General features: G+C 37.8%; 1 pseudogene; it reads left to right on the forward strand.

Moving 5' to 3' along the window:
* The first annotated feature begins 2,361 nt into the window (after positions 1–2,361).
* On the forward strand, positions 2,362–17,529 carry LOC130882267 (serine/arginine-rich splicing factor 10-like; annotated as a pseudogene).
* Positions 17,530–18,545: the final 1,016 nt, after the last annotated feature.

Here is an 18,545-nt window from a genome sequence, read left to right on the forward strand (position 1 = left end):
AGTTTTTTTTTTTCTATTTTACTGCCTCTGAGCAAGGATTTATGATTTTCCCAGTACTGGTAGAGCTTTGAACCTAGGCTTAGATGACCAGTGTCATAGCATTGAGTTCTTAACAATTAGACCCATCCTACATCTACCATTTCATCTACAAGCAAAGTACTCTAGGCTCTTGTGTTAACTATGTAGGTGAGAGATGTGGGTGCTTTTCTTGCCCCAGAGGGTAGAAAGGCCTTCTCAGAAAATAGGGCACACCGTGAGAGAAGCAGCACCCAGAGAATCCTTTCCACGAAAAATACAGGATGCAAATGTAACTGGACAGATACGCCCACAGCATATACGCCATGGGTACTTTTTATGACTTCAATAAGTTTGTGAAGTACAGCTGTTTTGTCAGCAGAAATTAAAGCAAGTTGGACAATGTAAAAATCTCTGTGTGGCGGAAAAAAAGCTCTAGTCCATGACATCTGGTCAGTGCCAACAGCAGGGCAGCTCAGCCTGAAGTCCTGACAAGTTTGCTTTACTTATCCATAAGGAAATCTTTAAGACAATTCAAAAATAAAGTATTTGCACCCCAAAATGCCATTACTAATTGGAATTAGTAGAATCCTTCAGGCATAGCTCAACAAATATGCATACTTGGGTCCTCCTGTATGTATTAATGCTAAAGGCTCTTGGACTCTTTAGTGAATGAGATCTGTTTCCAGGGCATTTAGGAAGGAGCTTCTGTTTGCAATTAATTAGTTATTCTATTTCCACTATCATTGGTTTCCATTTAAAACACTTATTAAATGGAACATCTGCGCTCTAACTCTGATGGTCACGGACATTCTTTTTCTTCTCTGAAGATCTGAGCCTGTGACTATGCGAAGTTTAGAGGCCAGAACTAACATCTGTTTTGTCTAACATGGCAGCCTCAGCATTGTTATGGCACCTGAGATTCAGAGCCAAACATATACAAATCGTGCTTCTGAATAGCTTTGGAGAAGAAGGATTATTTCATTTCTTTGTGGTTCATTTCTTCCTTTTCACCAGAATTCCTATGTCAGACTCCACCCCTTAGTTGATTCCTTTTTTATTGCCTGAGAGAGCTTAAGGATTTTAAGATGAGCAGAATAGGAATAATTCAACCAGGTAAGGACATACATATTGACATAGATTATGTCATTTCATTTTCTACTTCGCTTCATAAATGTTAAAGTAAGGACTCATGGGCTCTCATGAAGTAAATAACTAGCTTTCATTTAAAATAATAGTGACATCCTAGCTGCAGGAGCTGTGTAGCTCCTAGCGGAATGTTCTGCATATGACGTTAAGATGCTCTTCTTTTGAGAAATAATTTTCCCTAAAATGTTCATCCTTATCCTCACTCTAATTGTTTGCATGAAGACCTGAGATTTTCCTAAACTAAAATGTGCTTGGCCCGTGTTATTTTTTTCATCTGCCTACCAAGGGATGTTGGTTATTGCAATCTGAGTCTCCAAAACATCATCAGATGATTACTGGTCATTTTCTTTCTTGGACCTGTCTACTGCCCTGGGAACTTTTACAGCTTATGCAAGAGCTCCAATCAGCTATATAAACTATTCTGATGGAAGCTGCATTTTACCAAGGGCAAATGAATTGGATCTACTCAGTTTAGGGTTTGGTTTTTAAAACTTAGCATGTTAGCTGGTGTAAAAATATAAACTTAGCAAAATGTTTTTCTTGAAATCCAATATGAACATTAATTTCAGATGGACCTGGAAAACCAAGACAGTTGGGGCAAAGTCAGGTACTTGATACAGGCTATAAAGTTTGAATACATATCATTTGCACTATGAAGTAAGTTTCCTCCAAAGTCTTATATGAAAAAGGAAATTGGTATATTAACTGGCTAAATTTCATGTGAGTCATGTTATCCAGTTTTGAAACTAGTCAACTAGTAGCTCTATACAATTTGTATTACAAGAACATGTAACAAAAATCTAGGTTGGGGAACATTCAACATTATATCACATCTAACCACTGTCTTCATTCATATGGCCAATATTGATTGTGATTCCACTTAACAATTGGATTCCATGGTGGAGACTGGACTCACATCCCTTTGCAATCTGTATTTTGAAGAGAGAAACAGGCATGTAGGGATGGGATGGCACAGTTGCATAACTAAATAGAAACATTTATGAGGAAAAGCTTGATAATTGCATGTTCCCTTCCATCACATACTTCTCCCTGCTTAACACACCCACAACTATCAAGTCAACAATTTCAGCTCTCAGTTGATAGAATAAAGGAGTTGAAAGATTTGCTGTAGTCATATATGGTTGAAAGGAGTAAGTAAAAGCCATTGGGTAGGAAAGGCTGTTTACTCATCAGGGCATGACTCGGCTGGATGCTTTTGACTTCATACCTCCTCTTTCCTGGTGCTTGGAATTAGACAAGATGGTCAGAGCAGGTAGCATCTCGTGATGGTTTGTTAACCATCAAGTTGAGGTTCCAATGCTAAGGATTTCATAACAGAATAAAAGAAGGAGCCAGGTTTCTTCATAGCTATAGTGCTGTAATATACACTTCTGTCTGCTTACTTGGAGCTTCATTTATATAAGGGAAGAATAAGCTTATGACATGAGTAGAGATCCGGTGGTTTTATTGTTGTTGTTGTTATTTGTTTTGCTTTCCTTAGATGTGGCCTAATATGAACTCGATATTGAAACAAGTGATTTTAGTATCTAACCTGAAGTTGAGGATGGCGCTAGAGAGGACACCCAGGATATTTTCTCTGGGAAGTTGAGACTTGAATTGAGCTCTCATTTAGATAGTGTTGGGGAGGGCAGAAAATGGGAAAAGGTGGAAAGGAAACACATAAAATGTAAGAAACCTTTGGAGCAGGAAATAATCAGAACTCGGCTTGGTAGAAGGAAAAAACGTTAGTGTGCCTGCAACACAAAGTCAAACTGAGATTGACCCATGCTGCTATAAGATTTCATCATGCTGTTGAACTTCCTTGGCGTTTACACATCTTGAGAAACTCAAATTTTACACTTCATGGACAGACGGTTTGAAATACAATACAGTGAACTTAAATTTATATTAAGAAACTGTGGCATATGTTAAGTACATCAACATTATGAAATAAATAAATAAGATTTAAACACAGGTGATGTACTTAAATTTACATGTGTATAAGCTTTTGCAATTATGCACAGATAGAACTCTATATGTCATGTGGGAAACAATTGAAAAGTGTACGCATAAATAACAGGAAGCCAGTTAAAAGTCACAGCAACATACCAGGGAAGAGATGTTGGGATACAGTGCCCTTACCTTTGATGTTCCTCTAATGCTTATTATAATGGCAGTAAATAAAATTTAGAAACTGTGCTAGAAGTTTGTGTGTGTGTGTGTGTGTTATAATGTAAATATATTAGCTGTAAAGCATGATGGATTTTCAACACTTAATATAAGTATAAAGACAAAGTGTAAAACAGAATTTTCTACTCTCTACTTCCAATCACCAGTTTCCTGCCCAAAGTATCCATTATCCTGACCTACAGCAACAGGTAAATTTGGCATTTTTTTTTTTCTGATATGAATTGACTCAAGTAGTGTGAGTTCCTTTCATGCCTGGTTTATTTTCTTCTTCAGCATTATACTTAACACATATAAAAGATGTGTGTGTGTGTGTGTGTATTGTTGTTGTTGTTGTTGTTACATAACATTGTTGATCAGTCATTCTTCGTACTATATTCTGATCTATTGTAAAAATACACAGAGTAGAATTTTAAGAATAAAATATCTTAAGCATAGATTCACAAAGTTAAGAATTGAGAGAAAAATAAGGCAAGGATTATTTAAAGCTGTAAAGGGAGTATAGGACTTATAACTGAATAGAAAGACTAAAAGGTTTTTGAACCACAGTGTTTGTGAGAAAACAAAAAAATGTAAGTCATTTTATGCAACACAATTTCTTGGGATTGGGGTTGTTCAATGTGGTGGTTACTTTCAATTGTCAACTTCGCATAATATAGAATCATCCAGAAAGAATCTCCGTGAAGGATTATCATTATTAGCTTGGCCTATGGACCTTGTCACAGGACCTTGTCTTGGTTATGTTGAGATGGGAAGTCCTGCACAGCGTAGGTGACAATAATTCCTAGGTAGGGGATACTGGGCTGTACAAGTGTGAAAAGCATTCTGAGCACAAACAAGTATGCGTGACCTTATTCCCTCTCTGCTCTCAAGTGTGGCTGTGACATGACTAGATTTGTCAAGTACCTGCCACCTCTACTTCCCTGAAATGATGGGCTGTAAGCAAGAATTGTGATCTAAAATACATCCTTTCTACCCTAAGATATTTTTGTCAGGGTATTTCATCACAACCATAGGAAATGAAAGTAGGACACTCATATTTCTGAAATTCTGTGTTAAATAAGGAGCTAACCAGAAAGAACTTGTTGCTAGTCTGTGAGGGAAAAAATACAGTTAAAAGCAGAGCACACTGCATAGAAGCACTGGCAAGGCATCAGTTCCTGTGCCTTGGTAAATGGGTAGAAATCCAATCAACTAACTGCCATGCTGAACCAGAGACTGTGGACTTAGGTATGAAAACTGCTGCTGTGATTTGGAGCACTGAGTTAGCATTCCTACAATACTGCTATGGTTATATCCTACTCTGAGAATATGGATGACTCACTGATGGGAATGTCAGTCAATGAGATAGAAAGAAACAGGTTAGAGATATTGCCAGTTTATGTTTCATCCTTCAGAGAAGTCGATGAGAGAACAAGTCCTTAGCAATCAACACTTGAGTGTCAGCCATCTGCTCTTTAGAAAAATCACTAGATGTTATAGAAAAGATTCTAATGTGAGAAATAAAGGCAAAAAACAACATGCACAAAAATTTGGAGGTGAAAAACAAGAGTAAAGTGTTTCAAACCACTAAAATCAGGACCCATGAAAAAAGAATCAAAATTTATAAGTTCATTGAAGAATACCTAAAATTAATATTATGACTAACAATAAACAGAAAATAAATTTAAAACTATTTTCAGAAAGAAGTGAAAAACAAAAAGTTTGAACTTCAGCCTGATGTACCTAATATCCCAAATAAGAATTTGAGAAAACAAAAGAAATGCCAAGGCATGGAAAACTATCTTAGTAAATTTAGGAAAACTGTGATTTAATAAAAAAATGTAACAGAGAATGATGTCAACAAGATGGTTAACTAGGGATCCTGAAAGACTGTCTAAAGTCTGTCTCTCCCACAATGGTTTTGCTGGGTACAGCCAGGGAATGGTCAAAATACTTTAGGTCACAGAAACTTATGGAATGGGACACATAATTGGCTTCCAATAAAATAAGTTACTTGAGCAATTTTTTCATAACTCCCAGGCATTAAAGATCTAACTCAGCTGTGTACTCCATGAACTATAATACCAAACTACCAGACAAGATGGGCCCATTGGTGTAATGATGGCATGACTGTTATGGGAGTAACCAATTTGTCATTAATTGGATTTAGAGTGGTAAACCCAGTATTTGTAGACCCTGGGAGAACCTAAGATGACTATTAGTTTAACTGTCATGACATAAAGCCTCCCCTTAACTGTCTGCATTTGTATCCACAGACAAAGGCTACTCAGAGCCTTAAACAGAGATGCCATGCATTGCAATGAACAGAGATAAAGGCAAAGATCCATGACTGCACAAGAGGTGAAGAATACAAAATGGTTGAGAACTCAGTCTTAGACAAAACATTTACATCACCCCTTAATGCTCAGGGAAAATTACAGAAGAGAAAGTGAAAAGATGCAGAGGCTGTGAGAGAGAAGGAGGAACAAAATATCGTCTTTTAAGCAGGACACAGCCATACAGACAACAACTATGCATATTGGCTCTGGGTGATGGAAGTCAGACCCTTATAACTGTCAGCTGTTGAGGAGGAAGGGGCCTTTAGGGCCCTACCACCTACTAATGTTCTGCCAACAACTACCAGGTTCCAGGAAAGGGGAAGATGTAGTATCAGGTTGTGTGCCCACTGTTAATCTTGCCAAGCTCTGATAGTTAATATCAAACTCAGGGTCACACAGATGTCTCTGATTAAACCCCGTGGGATCCTAAAAAACAACCAAGCTAGTGAACAGGGAAAATTTTTATAGGGAAGGGGTAGAGGATAGAAAGTGAGGGCCAAGTAAGATATGGTGGAGGAACCAAAATGCATAGTGTACATTATGAAGTTGTGAAAGATCAATTTTGGCTAATAAAAATAAATAAATGTAGTTTCTATTAGATGTAACATTTTCACAGCACTGTAAAGACTAAAGTTTTAAGCTGGGGCCTTTGAATTAACATAACAAAATAAAATTTAACTAAAAAGCTACTAAGAGATTTTCTAAAAGGTCAGTTGATTAAAAGGATATGACATCTTGTACATATGCATGCGACATGTTTGGAGTGCCCTATGGCCAAGCAAAAGACTAAAATGTTAGCAGCAAGGAACTTCATTACTCTGCTTTTAGCAATTCATTGAGCAATCAGATGGAAAATTATCAACTTAAGTGTTTCACCATGGAAGGAAAGTTCCTCAGAAAATAAAACTAGTTATGAGCAACTTTGAGGCTCTGTCCAGAAGCCAGAAGATAGGATTGCCCAAATCTGGATTCTCAGCTTCTAAAAATGTAAGCCTATAAACTACCTTTCTAACTACACACCCTCAGGCATCTTGTTATAGCAATAGAGAATAGACTAATGTAATCAACATCGATTAAAATAACATACTTGAACATCACCTATGATTCCCTGCACATTCATGGAAGTTTTAAACTTTTTTATGAAGTGACTATTTTGATATTTCACATGATATCATTGTTTAATAGGTAAATAGATGTCCATCAATCGACTGATAAATGGATAATGTAGATATGGCATTTATACACAATGGAATGTTTCTCATCTATAAAGAAAGGCTGCTGGGGGAAGGAATTAATAGTTTTATTCTTCTGTGAATTCTAGAAAATCAATGTCAACTTGCCAGGCAAGTTGTGCCTCCACTAGAAATAGTGGTACAACTCTTATTCAGGAAACAAACTGACCTCTGAAGTTTTGAGGCTCATTCTATGGGAGGAAATTCATACCTGATACTATAAATCAAGTCCAAAACCAATAGCTTGAGATCTTTTGGGTCCTAAAGGGAAAATGAGTATTGTTTAGTTAAGCTGACATGGGATTAAACTGTCTTAAACATTTATATCATTCCTGCTAAAGCTCAGGGAATATCATGAAGGAGGGGTGGGAAAGAATTGGAGAAAGGATTGTGAAACACTGTTTTTTGATGGACATGATATAGCTGCTGAGTTCACAAAAAATACAACAGCTGTGGTTGAGTGCTCTGGGCATGTAGGAATCAGACCTGTCAATTGTCAGTTGTGGATAGGGGCTCATGGGGCCCTACCACACTGAACTATTGGCCACTGATGAATTCTTGGGGAGTCACTGTCTTCAGTTGTGTGACCACAGTTTAGCCTACCAAGCTCCGTGGAAAGTCGCAAATCCTTAGTCACAGAGTCAACCCTGGTTAAACTTAGTGGGTCACAAGACATAATGAAGACATGAGGGTGGAAAAGGGACTTCAGAACAGATGTATGGTTGGCAGGAGTAAGAGGAAGATGGGAAGGGGTGGGATATGACTAATTAGAATATATTATATACATACATGCATAAAATTGTGAAAGATCAAATTTAATTTTTTTTTAAAAAAAGATCAAAACCTTCAAGAACCCAAAGGTCAAGATTTATTGGAGAAACATATTCTAAACCTCAGGGAGGCCAACATCTCTATCAATTCAGTGTTATTTTTTTAGTCACAGCATCTCATTCTGTTCCCTTGTGGATATTTTCCACAACTTTCTTGAATAGCTTTCTGTCATGTTGATGACATTCTATTTCTGATCTTGGGTTATTGGTACCTGTAAACAGTATTAGAAAATAATAGCTGTTATATCAACAGAGGAATTTACCTTTCTGTGTCTGGGTAATATTTTCTTGTGGGGCATTTTGCCTATAATGACTATCTGGAAAGACTGGTTGTGAATAATGTCTTGGGTAGTCACAACAGATAACTTCTCAACCTTTTATCCACCTCTTTCCTTAGATAGGCAATGGATGCAAGGTGGGCATATGAAAGTCATCTTGTCTCTGACTGGATAGGCTTACTTTTAGTTAACATACTTTTATATTTTCAACCACTTTGTTTAGATGGAGACTGCTTGTTCATTTCCCGGCCACCCATACTCGAAATAATCACTCAGAAACTGCATTATTACAATACTGCTTGGCTTATTAGCTCGTGCTTCTTATTTGGCTAGCTCTTATATTGTAAAATAACCCATTTCTATTAATCTGTATATCACCATATGGTTGTGGCCTACTGGTAAGGTTCCGTCTGGCATCCAGCATCTGTATTTTCTGGTGGCTATATGGCCTCTCCTTGACTCTGTCTACTCTCTCGCTATATCTCTTCCAGTCTGACAATTTCTGCCCTGCTATAGGCCAAAGCAGATCCTTTTATTAGCCAATGGATGTAAAACGTATTCACAGCATACAGAGGAGAATCATATATCAACTCTGGATGTTTCTGTGACTGATATTAAAGTCATTACCTGATAGATGTAAATCTACTAGATGTTGCTAGTAGATTTATGATAGTAGATCTTTTGTCTACCTTTTAGTCAATTGATACACCTTCCCATTAGACATCACTATTATCTGGAGTAGTTTATACATGGATTGTCTCCAAGTAGGGCAGATGACACTCGATGGTAGCAAGCCTAGAGCTTTATCTCCTAAAAATTCCTATCTACAAAAGATTTCTAAATCTTTGAAGTCACAGTACTTGAAAATTTAACAAGAACAGGAAGTGGAGCACAAGGCTATAGATACTGTGGAACACTTCATTTCATAAGAACTCCCAAGTTCTGACTTCCTTTTAATTACATCTCTCTACTGCAACATTTACGGAAATTCATGTGGCATTTAACACTACTGTGGCAGATTTGGGGCATATATTTTGAAAATTCTTGAAAATGGTATTCCCCTCAGTCTGTTTTTACAGAAAACATGTAAATGTTGGTTGGTAGGGGGAGGCCTCAGCTGTTCTTGGGCTATTTGTATCACAGTTGCAAGAACCTTTTTTGGAAACAGGGGTGCTGCTTTACAGACTTCACTTCAGGATGGGCGGGAAATAATAAATGATGGGCACTTCACAGTCATGGGAGACTTGTTGTACCAGCTACACTGTACAGAGAATCACCCGTTGAGGATGGAGGACCAGAAATGCCCATGTGGTGAGTGCATCAGCTTTCACACCCCAACTTGAGAAAATAATGAACTGTGTTTCAGGTCCTATAGAAGTTACTTGTTTTATTTTTTGAATATTGTTATTATTTTCAAAGTAGTTTGGAGGACAAGCTGGTTTCAAAACAAGTGAACAAACAAAAACAGATAATTGAACTGAAACTTGGGAAAGATCCTAAGATGCAAGTTTGGAAGTATCTATAGCTAGATTTTTTTTGTGTGTGTGTGTTCCCTTTCAAAGTATCAGATAAAACTAATGACAAAACAGATTTCCAGAATATTAGAAATTGAAAGTAATATTGAAATTTTTTTATCCTGAACTATTTGCACAGGAAATCTAAAGCAATGCGAACTGTTTCTGAGTTTTCCTCTGTACATTTAAGGTAGTCCTTTGTGGACTATTGGGCTTTTTACCACCCTAGAGGACATCTCAGCCAGGAAAGTGAGCAACACAAATTGAGATCCTCAAAGGGTAGAACGAGTGCAGAGAAGTGTTGGAGCCTCACTGTATCAACTTAGAGCATTTGATGTTGAGAAGAAGACAGCAGAGTCTCCTCCGCTTCTTATTTATTAATCCTCAATATAGCCATTTGCCTATTTATGAATTTGTATATTTACTGGGAAATATGTAATATTTTTAAAGGGAATTTGTTTTAAAAATATCTTTGTGTGCTTATGAGTTTTATAACAATATTCCACAGAGTACACACAGATGGCAAAATGGTTATTTTAGTAAAGCAGATGAATTCATCTATTATTTCAGATACCTTTTGACACAGAGCAGGTATAATATACATAAAAATCCCCAATATAAGGCAATGTTATTTGCTATTCCCTTCTTGTTCTATGATCTAGACATGTGTATCTTATGTATGAGCCACCTTGTCTCTCTTAACCTTTTTCCAGCCCCTGTTTATGGTGATAAGTTCTGTTCCCTACCTCTGTGTATTTGATTGTTTTGTCACATATAAACGGGATCATACACTATTATTTTCTTACAGTCTCTGCTATTTTCACATGGAATAATGTCTTCTAGGTTTGTATTCTGGCAAAAGTCAGTATCTTCCTTTATAGAGCCTCGATAATATTTCATTATAAACACATACATGCACCTATCCCCCACATTTTTCTTGTCTAATCATCCATCCATTTACTTGGGGGTCTTTCTATGCCATGACTGTTGTGAGTAATGGTGCAGTTGACATGGAAGTGTACACACCCTCATGGGCTGATAATTTCACTCCAGGAAACTTTGGGCGTCTATATACTGCTGAATTGTTTGGAAGTTCTATATTTTATTTATTTTAATTATTTCAATTGCTTTTTCACACGTCTTTTTAAAATGGTTCCTCTAACTTCCCTCTTCACCAGTAGATTTATAAAACATCATTTTACCACACTTTAGCTGACAGTTAACATTTTGATAACCGGTATCCTAATGATGAGAGTTGCTATTGTATGGTAGTTTTAATTTGTACCTGTCAGTCTGTTGAAAAATTTATGCCTTCTTTGGTAACAAAATGTTTGCTGCTCTTTTAAAATAATATTATGTTTTCATTTTATCAAACTACCTTCAAGAGGGAAATGCATTTAAGTACTCCATTTTTTTAATTTGTTACTTTTAATTCATGTGTGTGTTTGTGTGTATCTCTTTGTGAGTGTATGCTATGCATGCCTGCCAGAGATCAGAAGAATAAACTGGACCACTTAGATTTGGACTTGTAGGAAGTTGTAAAACACCAAATGTGGGTGCTGGGAACTAAATGCAACCCTCTTGAAGAGCAGGAAGTACCCTTAGCCACTGGACCATCTCTTTAACCCCATGAAGAGGAATTAAATAAACAAGAGTATTATACCACAATGAAAAGAAAGTCTAACTGTTCTTCAAAATAGTAATGAGTATAAAAAAATACATCAGGTTTATAAAACTCTTTAGAAAGCATAGCAGTGGTTACATTTGGTGGTAATTTTTCAAAGAAGGGGCTTTTTTTTTTTTTTTTTTTCGAGACAGGGTTTCTCTGTAGCTTTGGACCCTGTCCTGGAACTAGCTCTTGTAGACCAAGCTGGTCTTGAACTCACAGAGATCCGCCTGCCTCTGCCTCCCGAGTGCTGGGATTAAAGGCGTGCGCCACCACCGCCCGGCTGGTGGTAATTTTTCAGAACAGCTGAAGTGGTTCTTGCATTACATTCTACAGCTGGAGCTGGGGAACCCACACATGTATTACCTTGTGGTAATTGAACAAGCCATGAGCTTACATTTTGCTCAGTTCTCTTTCCATGAATGAGTGTGGAGAATTCTACTCTCATACCCCTTTGGTAATGAACTGGAATGTGCACTACTGTGTAGAAAAGGAGGCACAATTAGGTTGCAGCAGCAAACCAGAACATAAGATTACCTGAAATGTTGAAGGGAAAAAAGGGAGGATAGAGGAAAGAAATGCAAAAAAAAAAGAAAGAAAGAAACGGGAGGGCAAGAGGGGGCTACAGAAAGAAAATAATACAAATAAATGATAGAAAAACATGGAGAGCAGGAAAGCAGATACTGATTGAGGAAGAAGTGAGAGGGGAAAGCGTAGCATCAGCTAGTCTTCCTCTGGCCATGCTCATATGGTGTCCTTCTACTCCACAAGCCCACAGCATGAGGAGTAATGAGGCAAAATGCATCCCTCCTGAGATTCACTTAGGCTAGGTGATGAGGTGGATTAAAGAGAAAACTTTAAGTAGCATGTGAGATTAAAGTGTAAATTTGCTGGGCCAACAAGTTAAGCAATCTTCTCAAGATGTCCTTTAAAGGTCCGGCCTTTTGGAAAAAGCTAATCAGCCTCGTGAAATGGAGTGCAGCTGCAGGAGAAAAAGGTTCTATTTCCATGCATGCTTACTACCGAGCCGCAGCTGCTCCGTGAGACATCTTCTGTCTCCTTCAACTGCAGAGGTGTTAGCATTCTGACAGTCAGCATGGCATTGCTTACACGCTGGCCACAAAGGGAAGGGAAGACAGATTAACAAAATAAAGTTGTCAGCCTGATAGGAACTACCCAGGTCTTGGGTATGACATTCTGTTCCCTTCTGGATTCCCAGAGCAGCAATGCATCTCACCACTTGTTCATACCCTTCTGTGGAGAACAGGGGAGATTTCGTTGCATATTCAGATCTTTTCAAACAGGAGACTCAAGGGAACTCACCCAAGCCTCATTCTTTTGAAGACTTCTCACAGGCTTTTGACCATCCTTGTGCTAAGGTGGGGCAGACATTGGTGAGGCTGATTCTTACTCGAGTCCAGTGAGTCTGGTGAGACTCAGTTCTCTACCACTTAATGCAGCTCATCACCAGAACTGTGCCACACGTGTGAAAGCCACCATCCATGGAAATGCTTGCCTCTTCTCCCAGCTCTCCCTGGATGAAAAGTGCACTGCTAGTCTCGATGAATCTTTGTTTAGAAAGAATTCATATATTTTATTGCAGGTGTTTGATGTATCTAACCCTGAAAGTCTCCCTCTCTCCCTCTCCTGTAAGACAAACAGAAAGGCCAGCCTTAGCCTTGATGGAGGAATAGCCAAGGTTAGACATGTAAAAGCACACCTGTCACTTGGCTAAATTATTATATGTTAGAGATGAGAAATTTTTCAAACCTTCCTAGTTCATACAGGGTTTCTCTGGTATACAAGACGCCACAATGGTCCATAGCCATAACAAGGACCAAGATAATACAAGCAGATGAATTTACAGGCTACATGCAAAATATATCAAAATTTATAAATGTCACACTCTTATATTGTATAAACCCCCAAATTCTCCTTTCTTGGAAAAGCTCTTGTTTAAATTTGAGCAAAAAGAGTTAAGTAAGAATATCTTTATGTCTAATGCATAATCAATAGTTTTTCAGTGTAATTAAGAGAGCCATATATTTAAAAAGGAAATAGCAATGAATTATCTTTCAGGAAATAATTCCTCCCTTATAAGCTGATCATGTTTGAATAAGACTTACAAACATACTAAAATAAATTTACAGGTCACCATCCCAATCGCTTAGCATTCAAACTGCATATACTTAATAAAAAATTGTGAGCCCTAAAGCTTTCCTCAAAATTCTATTGATTTAAAGTTACAAGCAAAGAAATTGTTATTTCAAAGAAATATATGTGTGTATACATAGTTAAAGTATTGGGCACATTCTACATCTCTCAAGTTTTCCTTTTAGTGGAAAATGGCTGTTAAATTTAGCAACAATTTTATGTGAATGAAATATCCCATCTACAAAGTATGGACTTTAAATTCAGTTTTGATCCGATAGCATTGTATTGCTGGAATAAATCTCTTGTGCCCATGTGGCTTCTTGTAATGCTATTGTACTTGTGCTCACCATCTTCCTCTAGAGAAGTGATGGATGGCAATGAGACTTAACCCAATTCTACATCAGGTCCTTGCTAACCTCACACAAGCCTTTCATAAATCTGAATAATTTGCTGCTGCTTTGCAGTCATTGTGTGAGTTCGATAGTGGTGTTGCTCTAACATTATGTATTATTGCAACCTCCTTTGGAAACAAAAGGGCTTTGATTGTTTCCATAAGTGAATTATGTTTTCATATATTTTACACCGTTGTAGTGAGCATTGCTTAGCAACAAGTCTCTGAGAGTGAGAAAGTAAAGCATGTCTTCTAAGCATAATATACTAATTCTCCACCCCATCTCACTACTGTCTGGAGAAAATCACTGCAGGCCAGAAGAATGATTTCTTCTCACTGTGTGTGCGTTCATGTGTGTGTGTGTGTCTGTGTGTGTTTATGTGTATGTGTTTCTGTGTGTATATACATGTGGGCTGAGTGTTTATGTGTATATGTGTGTTCTAATATACATATATTGTGTTTGTTTGTGCATGCACGTGTGTGTATGTGTATATGTGTATTTGTGTCTGTGTGTATGTGTGTGTGTATGCGTGTTCATGCAGAGGCTTGGCTAACCATTTTAGTCCTTTAATTACCTCCACACTATTTTGAAAGATAAACTTTCTCTTGACCCTGGAGCTCACCCATGTCTTGAGTGACTTGTGTAAAGAACCTCAAAACTCAATCTGACTCCACCTCCCTACCATCATACTGACTTTACCTGGATTTGGTGGTATCCAAACTCAGATCTTTGTGTGTTTATAGGAAGACCTTTAGTGGCAGAGCCAACTCCTCTTTTTCCTCTTCTCACTTCTTACAATAAGTTTATTCTGTAAAACTAACTGTATTAACTCTTTGATTAAAGGCAAGACGGAACGTGAGATGACACCCATTAGTCAACTGGCACCCAATGCACACAAAACATTTTCACATGGAAATTAACTCACACTAATCTATAAAAAAAAGTCACCAATGAGACAGACCCATATAACAGCTCTGCATTTTGCTGCCCCTTATTTAAGATTACAAAAAGCACAAGCATGTTTGTAGGTACCATTATAGATTTCACAATGAAAAAGGCACACTTTCTCATAGATACCATTATAGATTTCACAATGAAAAAGGCACACTTTCTCATAGATACCATTATAGATTTCACAATGAAAAAGGCACACTTTCTCATCCAGCCCTCTTTGTGTCAAGGGAATGGACTTTCAGAAGACTAGTGTCTCACTCAAGCCTAGGGAAAAAGCAAACAACTTTCTTATCCCTCTATGTAGGTTGAATGTCTTTGGTTGATTCAGACAGAAACTTTTCTAAAAATATCCAAGATCCATAGCTCCCTTCAAAAGCAATTCTGAATCCAGCAGCAGTTGTATAAGATAAGCACAGAACATAGACCTTTCCCACTCAGGATTTAACTCACAAGCTGTGCACACATATTATGATAATGTGTTGGCATTGGCTGGAGCTATTTTTATCTTCCATTTGGCCCTGGCTTCCTGCAGGTTCCATGGGGAAGATGCTTCTTCCCTCAACCTCCAGAGTTGTTCTCTCAGGTGACATGGGTAGTGGAAGGGAACCAGTTTTTTTTTTTTTTTCTCATGGGTTTAAATTTAAAACTAGGCTAAGGTATTTTAAAGGCTGCCAAAGGAGAAGAGAGGAGCAGCAAGACCCTGTGAGAAGAATGGCCTTCTTGGTAGCATATAAGAAAGAGTTCGGAGATAGAGACAAAGTCCCTCATCAGAGCAACGGACTGAGCCCCCAAGGTCCAGTTGAAGAGCAGAAGGACAGAGAAGACAAGCAAGGAAGTCTGGACCAAGAGGGGTTGGTCCACTCACTGAGACAGTGTGCCTGCTCTAATGAGAGCTCACCAAAGCCAGCTGGACCAGGACTGAATGAGCATGTGATCAAAAACGGACTCTCTAAATGTGGCTGAAAATGGGGACTAACTGAGAAGCCATTGATAAAGGCACTGGGACTTGTTTCTACTGCATGTACTGAATTTTGGGGACCTAGGGATGCAAAGCTTCCTAGGCTGGATGGGGGGGGGGGGCTTGGACTTCCCACAGGGCAGAGTTCCCTGCCCTCTCTTAAGGAGGGAGGGGGCAGAAGGAGGGTGAGTGGGGGAGCGTGGAAGGGGAATGGAAGGAGGGGAGGAAGTGTAAATCTTTGAATGGAAACATAAATTAAAAAAAGAAAGAAAAAAAAAAGAAAAAGAAAGACTATCAGGAGTTTGGAAGCACAACTCTTACAAGTCATCTCTGCCTCCCACACACCACAGTCGCCATAGGTCAACACCCCATTTTTCTCTTTTAATCAGAGTAATGAACTTAAAATATGAAAGTGGGAAAAGGTCCTTGCAGAAATCAATAAGAAAATAGTTGCCTGTCATAGACTTCACCTAGTACAACCACACAGTACATATATTTAAAAAAACTATTAAGTGCCCATAATTAATTAGAATTTGAAAGTTAACTTGAAAAGACTCTGAGCCTTGAGACAAGCAATGGTGTAGAAGAAAAGCAAAGATTAGTTAAAACTGAGATGTGAGGTGTCATTGCACACAGCTGTGTTAGACAGCATAATTTCTGATATTCTAAATTTTTAATAGAATTCAAAAATATACAGCATTGCCTTCTTGTATTGAATTATAATACAAATATACTTTAAGGAAAATGTAATTGCTCATCTGTTCTTGAATCTTCCATCCATAATGAATATTATATTATGGCATGATTTTATAAAGTTAAATGTTTCTTTTGACAAGGAACATTTATCACCTAAAAATACTCAAGGCTTTGGATTTTTCTTCTGCTTTGTCTTTTATGAGACGTTTCCTGGCCTTTTTTGATAGTCTAGTTCCTGCTTGACTATTCTATGTGTAATGACAGATGCTCTGCCACTGCATAGAACTCATCAAATTTCATTTTGACTCTCAATGATGACAGTTCTACAGGTCTGTAGTAGTGGAATGAAAAGTTCCACAAAAACAAGACTGAAAATCACAAATGTCAAATATAGTCTCATCTTTTCTTTAGTTTCATACCAACTATCAAAGATTATATATGCTTATCTATGTATCTCTCTGGAAAAGAACAACTACAGACAGGGTCATAACGTCATAACAAACATGCATTATTACTTAGATTAAAAATAGTCATGGGAATGAATGTGAGCCTTGACTGGAGCAGTGGGGGTTTGCTGATACCCTTACAGCCACCGGCCCAAGCTCCTGCAACCTGTACCCTCCCTTCCCCCAACCAACATGTCTCTTCATCAGGAACATGGCAAAGGACAGCAGATCTGAATATTTATGTCAGGAATTTAGCCGTAATGGTCCAATAGTAGATGTATATGCTCTGCTTCATTTCTACACTGGATGGCCAAGATGGCATTTGTTCAGTTTGAGGATGTTCATGATGCTAAAGATGCTTTACATAATTTGGATATAAAACAAATTTGCGGGCATCACTGGGTGTCAGAAAACACTGGGTCACATGAAAGTCAAGGAAGGGAGGAATGTGTACAGCCCTTCATGATATAATGATTATGGACGACATAGACATTGAGATGAGAATGCCAAGGAGTTGCTCCTTTGATGACAACCACAGGAGATGATATTGTGGTAGAAACAGTAGGCTAGCTGAAAGACCATGGTGAAGAAGAGGCTGCTCTGACAATGACAGACGAAACTAATGCTGGGATAGCCAACACAGTTCCACGTACTAAACTTCAAGAAAGATCAGAAAACAGAAAAAGAACCAAAGAAAGCCATTCAAGCAACTGAAGGGTAGATTAGAGTTATCATAGTAAGAAGACTATACAGATATTTTTGACTGTGATCTGTAATGATAAAAGATTATCAAAAAAACTACATGGAATAATTGAAGTCCCTTCAAGGACAAATAAAAGGAAATTCAACTTTATATTTGTGGAAACTAATTCCTAAATATTAACAGGTTTATATTGACTCATAGGTTGCCGACCCACGATAAGTAAAGCAAGATGTCTAAATATCAAGAAACAGTTATAATCTTTAACAGGGCCTCTCTTGGTCTATCTCAAACTAAATTGGATTGTGAAAGTAAGGTCAAATATAAATATGTTCTTGGTTGTCTCTTTAAAGTCATTTCTATTCATGCCAGTGTTCACAGATGCTGCCTTTGTTTATTTCACTGCCAGGATTTTCTGCTTAACTCTTTGTTTTGTTGGCATCTGAGTTCATTACTTGGATAGTACATGCAGTTTAGATCTAACCACTCCTTTAGAAACCTAGAAGGAACAAAGTCAATATTTTCTAGTATTGGATTTTGTAGGTGTTTAGTCAACATAGGCAGAACATGAAGTAATGCCAGCTAGAGTTCATTGACTCTGAAAGGCATTTTCTTGGGACAATCCTGGAATAGAGACTACATGGCATCAAGAATCATGACTTCTAAAGTGACCAGTAATAAACACCAAAAAAGCAATGGCCAGTGCTAGGCTAAGTGGAAATGCTAAAGTTGTCTTTTCATACTATGAAGAAAAGATAAGTTTCCAAGCATGTTGGCATAAATAAACTCTAATTCAAGACAGGACAATAGAGGTGTTATTTCACTGGAGAATCAGAAGACATATCACTCCGAAATGTCATTAAAACTTTAAATCAATCAGAACATTTCATATTGTCTGAGCAACTGTGCCTGGTATATGAGTTTTGCTATAGAAATATTTGATCCTGAAGTACAAAGGATCATTGAGTCTACACAATAAAACATGACAGTCCATGTAGTATTTTTTCATGGAATGAAAATGTACACAAGGGATCGAATCCATCCATTATATGA

Source organism: Chionomys nivalis, chromosome 10, assembly GCF_950005125.1.
Source record: "Chionomys nivalis chromosome 10, mChiNiv1.1, whole genome shotgun sequence".
Classification (NCBI taxonomy): domain Eukaryota; kingdom Metazoa; phylum Chordata; class Mammalia; order Rodentia; family Cricetidae; genus Chionomys; species Chionomys nivalis.